General features: G+C 46.1%; 1 protein-coding gene across 1 annotated transcript in view; it reads right to left on the bottom strand.

Moving 5' to 3' along the window:
- IMMP2L (inner mitochondrial membrane peptidase subunit 2) overlaps nucleotides 1-14,611 on the bottom strand; it is a 662,788-nt gene that overhangs the window by 186,293 nt on the left and 461,884 nt on the right. The gene's annotated exons all lie outside the window — the stretch shown is intronic.

Genomic DNA, 14,611 nt, shown 5'->3' with positions numbered 1-14,611 from the left:
GACGATGCTTTCTGCGTGACTCTGCGAGAGACCCTCGCGTCCAGCGGCAGCGAGGGGAGGCCCGCTCGCTGGTCTCACAAGGGCGGAGACCGGAAGTAGCCACCTAGGATGGTCTGAAATGGAAACTTTCTGAGGAAAAGCCAGGCTTGGCCCGTGGGCGGGTCCTCGGCCGGAATCTTCCCTAACAGAGGTCAGTGTCCGCCGTAGCCGAGCCCGCCTACCGCCATTCCGCATCTAGGATAACAGACCTTTGGAATGTCAGCATAATTTCCTCTTCCTCCTGGACCCCTGGGTGCGCCTGAGCCGAGACCAGAAAGCCCCTCGCGGTTACTGTTGCTGTGTTCTTTAATTGTTGACTGTTAACTAGCCAATACCCACAAACGTAAAAGAAGTATTGATACGTAGCTGTTCTTTTTACTCAATCCCAGAGAATTCCCGTCTCCCTTTCTCCCGCCTCCCCCGTTTTATCACCAGTGGGTTTCAAGCTGCCCCCTTTCCCTCCCCCTCGGATTGTAATGTATAAAGTAAGTAGTAAAACCGGCCATTCCCTGGAGCATTTTCTCAATCCCTTGAGATTTTTTGCTTCCTGGCAATGGTCGTCAGTTCGGCTCAAACAAACTCATAAAAATTCTCTACAAGGTTTGGGCTTCTCTTACACTGACAGACTTAACACACATAGTATATTCAAACGAAGAAGAAAACAATACCATTTTTGTATGGACAATTCTGGAATAGACAGCCCTCGGGAAAGGAAATAAGAGATTAATCAAGATATAATATGTTAGTCAGATTAGCAAGGAAAATAACATCAATGAAAGCCAGAATAAGAAATACTTGAAATACTTCTTTTCACCTTCCACATAAGCACCGACTAAAATCACGTCCACACTCATTGCTGGCTCAGCACAGTGACATCTCCACACGTAGCTGGAAACGTAGAAAGTGAAATTTTCCTACAGGTTCCATGATCACATCTTCCTTGATTTCCTTCAGTTTATTATGAAGGATGTTGCAAGTTTTAATTCTTTTTTTTTTTTAAAGCATTATTTTTTTGAAAGTCCTGTGAGATTATTAGAGTTCAGAAACATTATCAAGTTAGGAGTCGTTTCAATTTCCATCGTGCTGGGAGCCTTTTCTTGATTTTAATGACAGTTGTATCAGATATACAATCAGTTGTGATTTACATAGCCCCCAAAAGACAGCCCCAGAAATCCATTAAAGGTCACCTTACTTCCCCATACACACGCTAAGTTCTAATTCCTTCCTTCCTTCCTTCCTTCCTTCCTTCCTTCCATCCATCCATCAAATTCCAGGCTTTTGTAAAACTTACTTCTTATTCCACTTCCATCTCAAGTAGAAAAATCTTTCAGCTCGGCTTTCCATCCTACTAAACTCCCTTCCGGTCTGTACTGCTCACTCCTCTTGGTGGTAGAGTAGAAGATGAAAGAGCCATTCACTGTTTGATGTATGTAAAATTGAAATCCAGACGCCAGACGCGTGCCTTGGAACTATCAATACACCTAGAGGGGCAGCAGCGAGGGACAAGTGTTGACCCCCGTCCGCTCCGGCTGCAGATTAAAACCAGCGTCCCGTCATGGTCAGGGAGAATTTATTTGTGCAATAAGCAGAGTGGAAGATCTCCTTGGTTCCCAGGTGTCCAGTTGCGAAAGCCTGGAGTTAATCACCTGCTATTCCTCACACCCCAGATAGACCACTTCCATCACACCATGTGCTCCTTAGAAAAAAAAAAAAAAAACACCAACGATGGTCAGCCCCTTTTAATGAAAATTATTAACTATTTTCACTCCCATTCTGATTTGCTTCACAACAAGGATGATCAATTTCAGAGACTTATTAGTCCCCCCAGCACGAATCACTTAGAATCTCATGCCTGATCACTTTGCAGGAAAAAAAAAAAAGCAAGATGACATTTTTTTTTTTAAGGAACAGTTGACAATTAATATTGTTGTCAATAAACGTTCTCCAATTTTGCAAGACTGCCAGGGCAGACTTCAGCTTCGAAATCGACATCTGAAGTATGGGAGTAATTACTGCTGGTGCCTCTGATGTTACTCTGTACCTAGGTAGCTCTGATGTTACTCTGTACCCAGGTAGCTCTGATGTTACTCTATACCCAGGTAGCTCTGATGTTACTCTGTACCCAGGTAGCTGTCATCCTAAGTTAGACTGCATGTGAATATCTTCCATAACGCAATGACTGAATCGAGGAACTAAATTACTTTAAAAAAAAAAATAGTTCCCCTAGGACAGTGGTCGGCATACTCATTAGTCAGCAGAGCCAAATATCAACAGTACAACGATTGAAATTTCTTTTGAGAGCCCAATGTTTTAAACTTAAACTGTTCCTTATCGAGGTAGCGCCCACACGTGGTATTTTGTGGAAGAGCCACACTCAAGGGACCAAAGAGCCTCATGTGGCTTGTGAGCCGTGGTTTGCCAACCAGGGCCCTAGGGTATTAGCAACTTCTCTTTACTATCGCTTGGGTCCAGCACAGGTGTTTCAGCTAAAAAAAAAAAAATAACAGCTAAGAGATCATTAAAGTTCTAATGTCTGGTTTATAAGAAGAGCTACAAATAGCATAGGTTGGTATTCTGAATACTCTCCCAAGAGCCAGGCTATTCTTTTTGTATTAAGACGAAACTATTTAGGTAATGAAATTTTATCTTACTCTTTACGGGCACTGTGGCGGCTCCCAGCGAGCACGCTCTGAAGAGTGGAACAGCCCTTCCCAATCCAGCCCAGGACGGACATCTTGGCCGACCGGATATCCCCATGTGGCTTCTAGCAGCTCAGCAGACATCTTGCTTAGAGCAACAGCTCAGGGTTCCCTCCCCCCCCCCGGGGTCCTCCGTCTCAAGCAAGATGTAACCAAAGAACCCCAGCTGGGATGAAAAATAAGTTTTGTATTTTCTACTGATTTTCAACTTAAGGGAATAAAAGTAGATACTACAGACCAAGGTCTGACGAACGATGGACCATCTGCCAAGTCTAGTCCCAACATCTATTTTTGAAATAAAGTTGTGTTGCAACATTCACTTCACGGTCGCTTCCAGGCTATCGCATCAGCATTAAGGACTTCGGATAGAGGCACCACAACCTGCAAATCTAACATTATTATTATCATCAGCCTTTTACAGATCACGCTGACGGGCCCCTGCTGCGGACGTAATAATAAGGCGCAAGCATCAGAAGGAGCCGGGAGTGGAGTATCTTGCAACAGGTGACAGTGCAGGAGAGAGCAGGTCAGTAGCCCAAAGATTGAAGCCACATTTGAGTACTTGCATAGAAAGTTTTAAAAGGGTTTTACTTCCCGACTTCAGGGTTCATAAAATATGGACCCGTGTCTTACCCTAGCAGTATAACCAAATTATGTCACCAAGAACCAGAACCTATCAATAATCTCTACAGTGGGCAAGGCATTCTGCGAAGTCCTTGGTTAGCTCTGTGCAGATCAAGTGATAGCCATTATTTCCCACAGAAAAATAGTTAGTCATGCACTATTAGACTTGGACGGTGTGCTAAAGTGTACCAAGAAGACAAAGAAAACTCAGAGTGGTCAATAACTGTCCCAAGGCCACACAGCTTGTAAAGACCAGAGCCGGCACTAAATCTCTTCTCATCTTACTGCAAGAGTAACAGTCTTTCTATGATATCATGCGACCCTCACTTCCCTTAGACCAGGGGTCCCCAAACTGCGGCCCCCTGAGGCCATTTATCCGGCCCCCGCTGCATTTCCGGAAGGGGCACCTCTTTCATTGGTGGTCAATGAAAGGAGCACATTGACCATCTCATTAGCCAAAAGCAGGCCCATAGTTCCCATTGAAATACTGGTCAGTTTGTTGATTTAAATTTACTTGTTTTTTATTTTAAATATTGTATTTGTTCCCGTTTTGTTTTTTTTACTTTAAAGTAAGATATGTGCAGTGTGCATAGGGATTTGTTCATAGTTTTTTTTATAGTCCCAACAGTCTGAGGGACAGTGAACTGGCCCCCTGTGTAAAAAGTTTGGGGACCCCTGCCTTAGACTTATAAAAAAATCTTGGTGCAAAAATGTTCATAAAAATGTAAGAGCATCCACAAATAATTAAATCAATACTTTAAACACATCTGTTCCCTGCGTGAAATTCTTCCTCCAAACACTTTAAAAGAGAAAGCGTGGTCAATTTTTATGTTTAAACAAGGTCAACTGAAATTGCACAGAAATATGTTCATTAATTATTAAGTAATTATCCAGGCAGAAATATTCTTGAATCTTTCTGGCATGCTTCTTAAGCATAGTTAAAAAGGTATTTTAAGACAATTTTTTAGCTTTCTACTGCGATAATTATACTTACACATCTTTTCAAAATATTTGACAGACTTAACATTCCTGTGAGCGGTGAAAAAAAATGAAATAAAATAATCAATAGTTAGTTCAAAGGAGTGTCAGAAGGTAACATTTCTCTATAGTTTTACTTGGGAGTTCACAACTTCACAAAGTTACACTGCCAAGAAACATAATTAAAGGCAGCAAAAAAAAAAAAAAAAGGCTCACACACCAGCCAGCTAGCTCCACGTGTGATGTGTTCCGGCTGGAAACAGACTCCAAAGGAGCACTTCACAGGGTCTGCGTGGACTGAGGCTGGCGCAGAACTGAAGAACGCAGTCCCTAAGCCGGCCGAGAACAGAGAGATGGAGCTTAGTCAAAGGCATCAGAGTTACAAACAGAAAAAACGACCTTTCAGGGAGGAGCAAGGACGGGTGGACCACGCGGCCAGGTCAGAGCGTCCTGCGCCGTTGCCTGTCTCCGAGATTTTCCCCCCTAATTTAGCTGAGACCATGGGTTTCCCACCTGAGGCGCCCAGTTATTTCAGTCCATGGACTGCCTGCCTAGAGGGGACAGGACGGTTCTAACGCTTCCTTTCGGATACAGTGGGTTTCACAGACAAACACCGAACAACGCGGACATTGGTTTAATGTGCAAATTCTTGCCTTTCGTTCCCTATCGACGGTGTAGCTGAGGAGGTCCCATGGCTACCCAATAATAGTACGTCCATGGCGTCTTCGTGTATGCTATCCCTCGGACTATTACTTAGTACTGAGGTCCTACAGAAGCAGTTCTGGAATTGCTGTTTTTAAAGACCTACCTAGGATACTCATTTAAGTCATACCTGCATAACATACACACTGGGAAACATAAATCCTTATCGCTCTATCTCAGGGATATTTTTTTTCTTTATGGGATATTTACAGAAAAACAAAAGCTGCCATTAGATAAATATTTTTCTAATCCTTTCACTCTCCTGGGACGACACACATTCGTTAGAAGGAATGAGTACCAGTTGGGCTCCGGGGATCTCTCCTTTTTATTTCACGTGCTCCTGCGCTGTTTGAGTTTAAATTATGTGAAGTGACTTAAGCCCCACGTGTGTGACGCAGGGGGAGGCTGCAGATGTCCTGATGTCCTTCTCGTCTTGAACTTCAACCTTGGAAGTTGTCTCCAACACGGCCCTCGTCCCATCGGGTGACCAGACGCTCTTCCTGAGCTCTGGGGCCGTTGGTACATCCTCACAGGGGCCGTTTCCATGTGGCGCTGCATGTCTTTGTGACCTCTGCTGTGTGTCCCCCCCCACCCCCACCCCCCCAGCCGGTACGCTTCAGAAGATGAGAACTATCTATGGCTTTTAGTGTTTGTAATCTCAGGATCCAGCACCGTGTCCAGCATGCAATACGTACCTGAGGCACTCCATAAAGAATGACTTAAATCGTGATGACTACCGGTAATAGTATCTGTCATTTATTGGAATCATACTTATATGCTAGAGACTGTGCTAACAAAATTATATCCATTATCTCGTGTAATTCTCAAGAAAACTCTATGGAGCGTGGGCTATTATTACCTGCCGTTTTACAAGTGAGGAAAATTAAGTTTAGAGAAATAAGTAGTCCGGTAAAGGAATCCACTACACAGCAAAGCTGGGATCCGAATCGGGGCAGTCTCAGTTCATAGTCGGTGACCTCTACCCTGAGTGAATACCTGTGGAAGATTCGCCTGTCTGAAGAAGAAACCTACTCAGTTAGACAGAGAAACTAAGGTAGAAAACAAAAGCAGAGAAACCACTGGAGGGGGAGGGGTGAGCACCACAATAATAGACGTCACCATTTATGGGAAAGAGCAATTCAATCTCAATGGCCAGGTCACTTCCAGCAACTGCCACATCTCCTAAATTAAAGCATACACCATATGTTTGTTGCAGGGCCCCTGGAAATCTCGCTACTTATTACAGAAATAATTTGGGCTTTAAAAAAAAAATCAAGATGAACATTTCTATATATAAACTCAAGGTGACTGTCTCACGGATGTTTAGTCAGAGATATCTATTGCTAAGCAGACGGTGTTTATTAGCAATTCCATTTTTATTCGTTGAGACAGCCGTAGTGTGAGCAATGGGCACCTCATAAAAGCAAGAAATTCTTCCCAAAAGGCATGGGTTCCCTTCCAATCTACAATTTTTCAGTAAAAAGCATTACCACTCTTTAGCAAGAAGGTAAGGAGGTCCAGGTGATAATAATTCTCCTGGTAGTCATCAGAGGGAAACTGATGATTGTCCCCAAATGCTTCTTATTTAGTGGTAACCAGACCACTGGACAGACCCTGGGGCATTTAACTTCACTGCCGTGCCGATTTAATTTGGAAAAATTCAGGGTTCAAGCTGAACCAGGCTTTCTAAAAGGCCTCAGAGATTTCTGCTGTTCAAGTTTCCGCCAGCCATGGCCCAGTGTATAAACACCCTCAGGTCCTCAAAAGCAACTGCCTACCCAGCTCCCCTCATTCTCTATGGTATATAAACTATTCTGCACATCCATCTTTTTCAAGGTCCTGAACACAATTATTTTTTCAAGTTTCCTTTTCATTCTGTCCTTCCACTTAGGACAGCATGCATTCCTAATTTCTGGTCTTCCAAAACGCCTAGGTATGGTCAAGTCAACGTACGGTCTTCAAAGAACCGCCGTATGGACACATTGGGCTCCTCCGTTCAAAGCCACCTAAAGCTACCGCACCAACGCCAGGAAAAGAAGTTATTAAACAGCATCATTTTTAGTTAGACTGGGGAAAAACTCAATTTGGTTTTGTTTTTCTTCCTATAAAGCTTCATCATTTGCTAGAACATAATGTGAATCAAACATCTGTGATAGGCTGGTATTGATTTCCGTATCTCCAATAGCACATTTAGAAAACAACAAGCTGTAAAATGTTTAATTTTCAGTGAGTCAATGGATTTTGTTCTCGTGAATCCCAGAAGTTATCTTTCATAAATTAGGGTGTTTTGACATTTTGGAACAGAGTCCCTAGAATGGAAGGACTACCACTGAGGTATTTTACAGGGAGAGAAGTCTCAGGACCCCCTACCCGAGACCACTCTGCAGTATCTATACTCGTCAGACAGAGCGCTCCGCACCCTGAGGACAGCTCTGTGAGGAGCAGGGCACGCCCCTCCCCAGCACTGATTTTCAGGGACCTGACCCCTCCCGAGTGGGAACTGAGTCTGTTTGCTCCGACCTCTTCCTTCTTGGAATTCTCCTGAATGAGGGAGGGTCACGGTCTACCCAAAATCAAACTATGTGAAGTGATTTATCAAGTAGATTATATGCCTTGGTAGGGCGACCATTTGGAGCAGTGTGTCTGGGCAGGCCGGTTTCTATTGATTATTAAGATCTTCCCTTTCCGCTGTTCCACGAGTCCTCTTTAAGGCACGGTGTTCTGGGGTGACCCTGTTCCCCAGGGACCAGAAAGGCTATTCGATCTCTTCATTCTGGCCGCTCACTACATGGGGCCCCGGGTTCCGGTGTCTGCAGGGTGTGTAAGAGGCTGCCTTTACGACCAGCTGGCGATGGCCAAGAAGCAGAAGCACAAGTGTCCCGCTGATAAAGTGGTCATGCCTGAGACATGTCAACTGTGGGCCAGTGCTCCTGACAGCTGCGCTTCGGGACCCTGCATTCTCTGTCCTTCTCTAAGACAGCGCTTCCCTATGTCTGAGTTGTAACAAATTAATAAGAAAGAGCATATGACAATGAAAACATTTTGGTGGAGCTAATTAATAGATCTGTATAGATATCATTTTCAGTACTTTTTTTTTTTTTTCTCCAATCCTTATTCTGGCTAACTGTTTTTTTTTAATTGAATTTATTGGAGTGACATTGGTTATTACTGTCCCTGTTATAGATAAGCACACATATTTGGGTTAACATGATGAAAATGAATGCATTCCTAGCTAACCTGTCCAGAGAACCAAGCAACTGCCTTAGGATGTTTTTGTCTTAATTTATTTTTTAAAACTGGATTTATTGGTGTGACACTGGTTAAATGTAATGATACAGGTTTCAGGTGCCCGATTCTATAACACTGTGTCTCTGTACACCGTGTTGTGTGTCCACCGCCCCCCCAGTCAAGCCTTTGTCCGTCACCACTTCTCCGCCCCCCACGCCTTCCCCTGCAATCACCACCCTGCTGCCCATCGATGATGACCCAAAGACAGAAATGTCAGAGCTCCAAAAAGTTCTCCTCTTTTACAGTCTTAAGATCAATTGGCCAAATTCTTTGAACAAATGCTTCAACAAGTCGACTTTTCACTCTGTCGATATAATCATAGTGACTGTGATTATGAATAATGTGACTACTTTCATGAGTCACTCTGAAAATACCAAATCAAAGTATCAGCATTCATGTTATAAACTAGGACACCCTAACCTTTACAAGGAGATATGATTCTCTTAGAGAAAAGTACTCCGACCAGTTGCTTTGCTCAGATCATGTCCCTTCGATTTTTTTTCAATGGCCAGAAAAGTGTTTTCATAACAAGATGATCTTCACATGCTGATACCTGTAAACAACACAAATTAGCTAATAGCCATAATATGCATGCACCTATTAAATACATGGTATGTAGTCAGCCATAACATGTTTTTATACTTTTTTAAGACAAGGGGAATTATTTATATTAACCTTAAGTAAAAGTAGCAATCTGTAAAAGCTTATACAGTGGTACCTTGAGATACGAACAGACCAACATACAATTTTTTTTTAAGATACGAGCTGCGACTTGGTCCGTATTTTTGTTGGAGATCCGAGAGAAATTCCGAAATACGAGTCGTGATTCGGGAAGCTGCCGCTAGTTGGCGCGCTGGCGCACAGGTCCAGTATCGGCAGTTTGATGATATACGAGTTGACTGACTTACGAACTCAGTTACAGAACGAATTAAATTCATATCTCAAGGTACCACTGTATAAGCACAAATGTGAAAATAATTTGGGCGGGGGAAATTGAGGTTCAGGATGAAGGAAATGCATGCAGATGTGTGAATGTGGCTTTGTTGATTGTTTGGTGTATTAATTTTGTGGGGAAGCCATGCAATGGACCACAGACAGTGCGGTGGAAAAGAACAGAAATGCATTGTCTCATGGTTCTGAAGGCTATAAATCCACAGAATCTGAACGGCAGGGTCATGTTCCCTGTGATACCCCCAGGGGGTCCTTCCTTGTCCCTCCGGAGCTTCCTAGGCTTGTAGCTGGTTGACTCCAACCTCTGCCTCCTCCTCCGGGTGGCCTGACTGCCTCCCGCTAAGTCTGTGCTCTGCATGGAAGACGGCGTAATCCATGAAAACTGCCCGTCGGGTCCTACCACTCTGTGACTCAAAACCCTCCGCTGACGTGCCATCCCGCTAACATAAATACCGAAGTCCTCACTTTGGCCCACAAGGCTCTGCAAACCTCCTAGACCTAACCTCCTACCTCAGTGGTCCTCCCCAGTAAGATCCAACCATGCTAGCATCTTGTAATTCCTTCAACTTACTAAATAGGCGCCCACCTCGGGCTTGCCCTGGAGGTTCCCGTGGTCTGAGCAGCCCTTCCCTCAGACACGCCTGCGACTCCGTGCCCCCATGCTTATCTTGGGGGGGGGGCTGTTCAAGTACTTTCTCATTAGAGAGGTTTACCGTGAACACGCCCCCTACATTAGTGGTCCCAGACCCCCACCATCTCTCCCTGTGTTCCTTCCTAGTTTATTTTTCCTCACAGCATTTCTAGCTCCGAACCTTGCATTACACATTATTACATTGTGTCTGCTTATAACCTGCGTTCAGCCAGGAGAACGGAAGTTCCAGGGCGGCAGGGGCCTTCGGTCTTTTGTTCACACGTGTGTCCCCCAGCATCTAACCCAGTGCTCAGTAAGTGGTAGGTCCTAAAGCCCACCTGTCATCCCGTCAGTGAACTGATCCCGTGAAACAAACCTGATCGCCATCCCCTCACAAAACTAATTTCAACACTTGGGAGACGATGCTCTGACTTCTGAATGTGAGGTCCACCACTTCCCCATCGCACGTGACCCTGACGTGGATCTCCTCTGACAAGGGCGTGTTGTGAAGTGCTGGTCAGAGGGTACTCTACACACCCCCTCGCAGGAGGCCACTTGGGCTGTGTATATTGGTTCTAAAAACACTGGCAACCTTGGCGGACTCAATACTTCCACTCTGAGATACCTATTCTACAAGAATAAACACACAAGCGCACAAAGGTACGCACACAAGGATGTCCCAAGCTTGTGTTATGTCTATAATAAAGAGAGAGAGAGAGAGAAAAACTTTAAAAAATAAATAAGTTCATCTTCTGCGGAGAGGAATGTCAGAGCTGCTACCAAGAAGAGCAGATTATAGTTTTTACTGAACGTGGGGTTGCGAAGGGTGACGCTGAGCAAAGGGACAGCAAACCAAACTGCCACCACCCGGGAGGGCTTGCCTGCCACACCTCCCTCACCCTCCAGCCCCTTCCGAGAGGGTCTGTCCCAGGCGAAGGGCCTTCCTAGCCACCGCGGACGGGACCAGAGAAAGGCACCGACACAAAAGGGGTCACTGGGCTGTGGCCGCGGGGTGGACAGGCAGGCGCGACCCTCCCCAGGTGTCTTTCGAACAAGTGCTCTTTAAATGCTATTTCACTACATAGCCAGGTTTTTTTTCAGAGGGGGGTTTCAATTGAAAGGAGTTTAACTAACAAACCAGTAAATTAAGGGTCCGATTAATTAGTCTTGAAAGGGCTTAACCTCTGAAGCAGATGATGGTGTCTTCTCTACCCTCTAAGCAGGTGTCATTCGACATGAAAACCCACAGTGAGTGTAACCACGTTCTAATAAGTCAGATTTCATTTTCCTTTGATCATTTTATGTATTATTGATGTTTTTCCAAGGGAAAAAAAATGTTTGTTTTAGTTACCTATCTTAGTGCTTAGCCTGCCTACTCGGTGGTCCGTTACTGTCTCAGGTACAGTGGAACCAGCCAGCCCACATCGGAGACCCAAGTTCCTCGCCTGCTACAAGTTAGAGCAGCGACAGATGGACGACCTCCAGGGGCAGACAGGGAGTGTACTTTTTAGTCTGTTTTTTAGATGTTCTGGCACTTTTAAAACTAGATCACCGGAAAAAAAAAGAAGAAGAAGAAAAGTAAGCTCATCGGTAAATAATATTTTATTACCTCACTATTTCTCAATGTTTTTAACACGGTCAGAAAATTGCTATAGGAACGTGTTCCGCGATTCATGTAAAGCTCAGGAAGCCTCGCGACCACTGGGTGCCAAAGGGTCAGAGGCAGGAAACTGGACCTTTTCTCTTAAAACACCGAATACAAAAAAATACATATTCTTGCTCATCAGTTATCAAATTGACTTTCAAAGGTGTCGAGTAGGAAGGTCTTGAGCCCTGACACTTCCTTCGCTTATGCGGTTTGTCTGACAGAGGTCTAGGGGGCCACATGCAGAAGGGACGGGGGGCTGCAGCGTCAGTGACCAGGGCTGGGACCACAGAGTGTGGGTGGCGCAGCCGGAGGACAGTGGGTGGAGGCCGCTCCCTCCTGGTCTCCTCCCCATTTCCCTTCCTCCTCCCCCCCCCCACACCCTCCCTTCCCGCCTGCACCCTCACCTCCCCCACACCCCTGCCCCATTAACTCTCTTTCCAGCACAGCCTCTCGCTGGGAATCCGCAGTGTGCGTTTCAGAGGAAGCAGCCGTCTGGGCTCTTACTCAGAGAGGCCTCCAGAAGGACTGCTGAGGTCACGGAGTTTCCATGTCTGCCCACGTGGGGCCATCTCACGTGGACTGTGCGGCTGGTGACCAGTGATGACACGTCTGAACCAAGGCTGTGTTCTCTTTGGGATTATAAATGTGAAATGAGTCTCTCGGCATTCCTAACCCTGCAAGATTACTTAGGTGACATTTCTGCCTGCTTTCTTGACTGAGTGTTTGTTTGTTTGTTTGTTTTAGTGAGAGAGACAGATAGGGACAGATAGGCAGGAAGGGAGAGAGAAAGAGATGAGAAGCATCAATTCTTCGTTGGGACAACTTAGTTGTTCATTGCTTTCTCATGTGTGCCTTGACTGGGGGGCTACAGCAGAGTGAGTGACCCCTTGCTCAAGCCAGTGACCTTGGGCTCAGGCCTTGCTCAAGCCAGTTGAGCCCGTGCTCAAGTCGGTGACCTCGAGGTTTCGAACCTGGGTCCTCTGCATCCCACCCAGTCTGACGCTCTATCCACTGCACCAACACCTACCTGGTCAGGCTGGTTCTTTGTATTTTTTAAATAGTTTTTAAATAAATATTGAGATGTAATGCATATAACATATAATCTACCTGTTTAAAATGCACAACTCGTTTGAATAGCTGCCCAGACCTGTGCTACTATCACCGCCGTTTATTCTGGAGCTCTTTGTAAACCCTAAGAAGAACAGACCCCCGTGCCCACCAGCAGTGCCCTCCCTTCCCCTCCTCCATGCCCCTGGGAACCACTGACCGGCTGCCCGTCTCAGAGGACCGGCCAGCTCTGGACACTCCATATAACAGGAATGACAGGAAGTGTGGTATTTTGTCCCTGGCTTCTCTCATTTAGCATAATGTTTTCTAGGTTTGCTGACTCACGTCTTGAACGGGATCTGAATCACACCCACCCACACGGACGGTTTCCCAAATATTCACCGCGTGTGCTGGGTATTCGTGGGTAGCTATGAAATGGCTTCCCAAAGGCACCGCTCTGCAGTCTCCTACTGACACAAGAAGGTGAGACGGGCTCTTGTCAGGAAGCAATGGATTTATGCAAATTTAAAAAGCTTCTCCTACAGGAAACGCCAAGCTGGGTTCTTTCATACCATCACACCATCCGCTGACATCCGTCCTGCCCGGAAGCCTTACGGTATTCAAATAACCAAACCCAGCGGGGTTTTATAACTCAACACATAAACTGCCCGACAGGAAGTGCGGCACTGCGTGGGACGCGTCTCCCTCCCCCAGAGGCAGAGGCGTGGCCGGTGGCACTCGGGGAGGCGCTCAGCACTGCCGGCCTCGCGGGGAAACGCAGAGCAAAACCCAGTCCCTTCCCGCTTCACCCCCGAGAGCGTGGCTGCCGTGGAGAACATCCCTCACACGGAGATCAAGAAACCGGAACCCCTGTCCATCGCCGGGGAATGGGAGATGACGCCGCCACTTTTGCAAACAACGTGGTAGTTTTTAAAAACATAATTACACTTCTACTTAGCCGTGACACCCAGCAGCCTTAGGTATCGTCCCTGTAGGAACGAAAACATATTTCTACCAAAGACCCAAATGTCCCACAGCCTTGACTCTCATTCGGAGCCCTCATGAGGTCCTTGTCACTGGGGCGATTGAGTATGATTTGTATGGTTCACATTTGTGAATATTTGCTTAGGCTTTTTTGACCTGAACATCGTGGCCACCCATTCCACAGCAGCCCGTCCTCAGACGGTTTGGTCTGAGATTCCTCTACAATTTAAAAAATAACTGGCGTTCCAAAGCAGTTTTGTTTACGTGAATACGATGTGCCAACATTTACCATTACATATTAGACATTAAAACGGAGAAGTAGGCCCTGGCCGGTTGGCTCAGTGGTAGAGCGTTGGCCTGGCGTGCAGAAGTCCCGGGTTTGATTCCCGGCCAGGGCACTCAGGGGAAGCACCCATCTGCTTCTCCACCCCTCCCCCTCTCCTTCCTCTCTGTCTCTCTCTTCCCCTCCCGCAGCCAAGGCTCCATTGGAGCAAAGATGGCCCGGGCGCTGGGGATGGCTCCTTGGCCTCTGCCCCAGGCGCTAGAGTGGCTCTGGTCGCAACAGAGCGACGCCCCAGAGGGGAAGAGCATTGCCCCCTGGTGGGCAGAGCGTCGCCCCCCTGGTGGGCGTGCCGGGTGGATCCCGGTCGGGTGCATGCGGGAGTCTGTCTGTCTCTCCCCATTTCCAGCTTCAGAAAATTACAAAAAAACAAACAAACAAACAAAAAAAAAACAAAAAACGGAGAAGTAAATCTTGAGTGATGCCATCTAAAATTGCAATAAACCTGTATGTTAGCAGGATGAACATAGGTTTAATGAAAAGCGTATTTATTTTTCAAAACAAGCACAGACAGAAATAGCGAGAAGAGAGGCACTGTAAACATTTTTTACCAATCTCTTCAGTGTCTGGTTGAGCAGAGAACATCCAGTTCCCCCGTCCGCTGCCCCCGCGGTCAGGCTGTGGCGACCTCACGCCTCTGGAAGAACCCACCGGACACGCAGGAGACACGAGGGTGGAAA

Source organism: Saccopteryx leptura, chromosome 12 (genome assembly GCF_036850995.1).
Source record: "Saccopteryx leptura isolate mSacLep1 chromosome 12, mSacLep1_pri_phased_curated, whole genome shotgun sequence".
Classification (NCBI taxonomy): domain Eukaryota; kingdom Metazoa; phylum Chordata; class Mammalia; order Chiroptera; family Emballonuridae; genus Saccopteryx; species Saccopteryx leptura.
The sequence above is the reverse complement of the archived record's forward strand: the minus strand, read 5'-3'. Positions and strand labels throughout refer to the sequence as shown.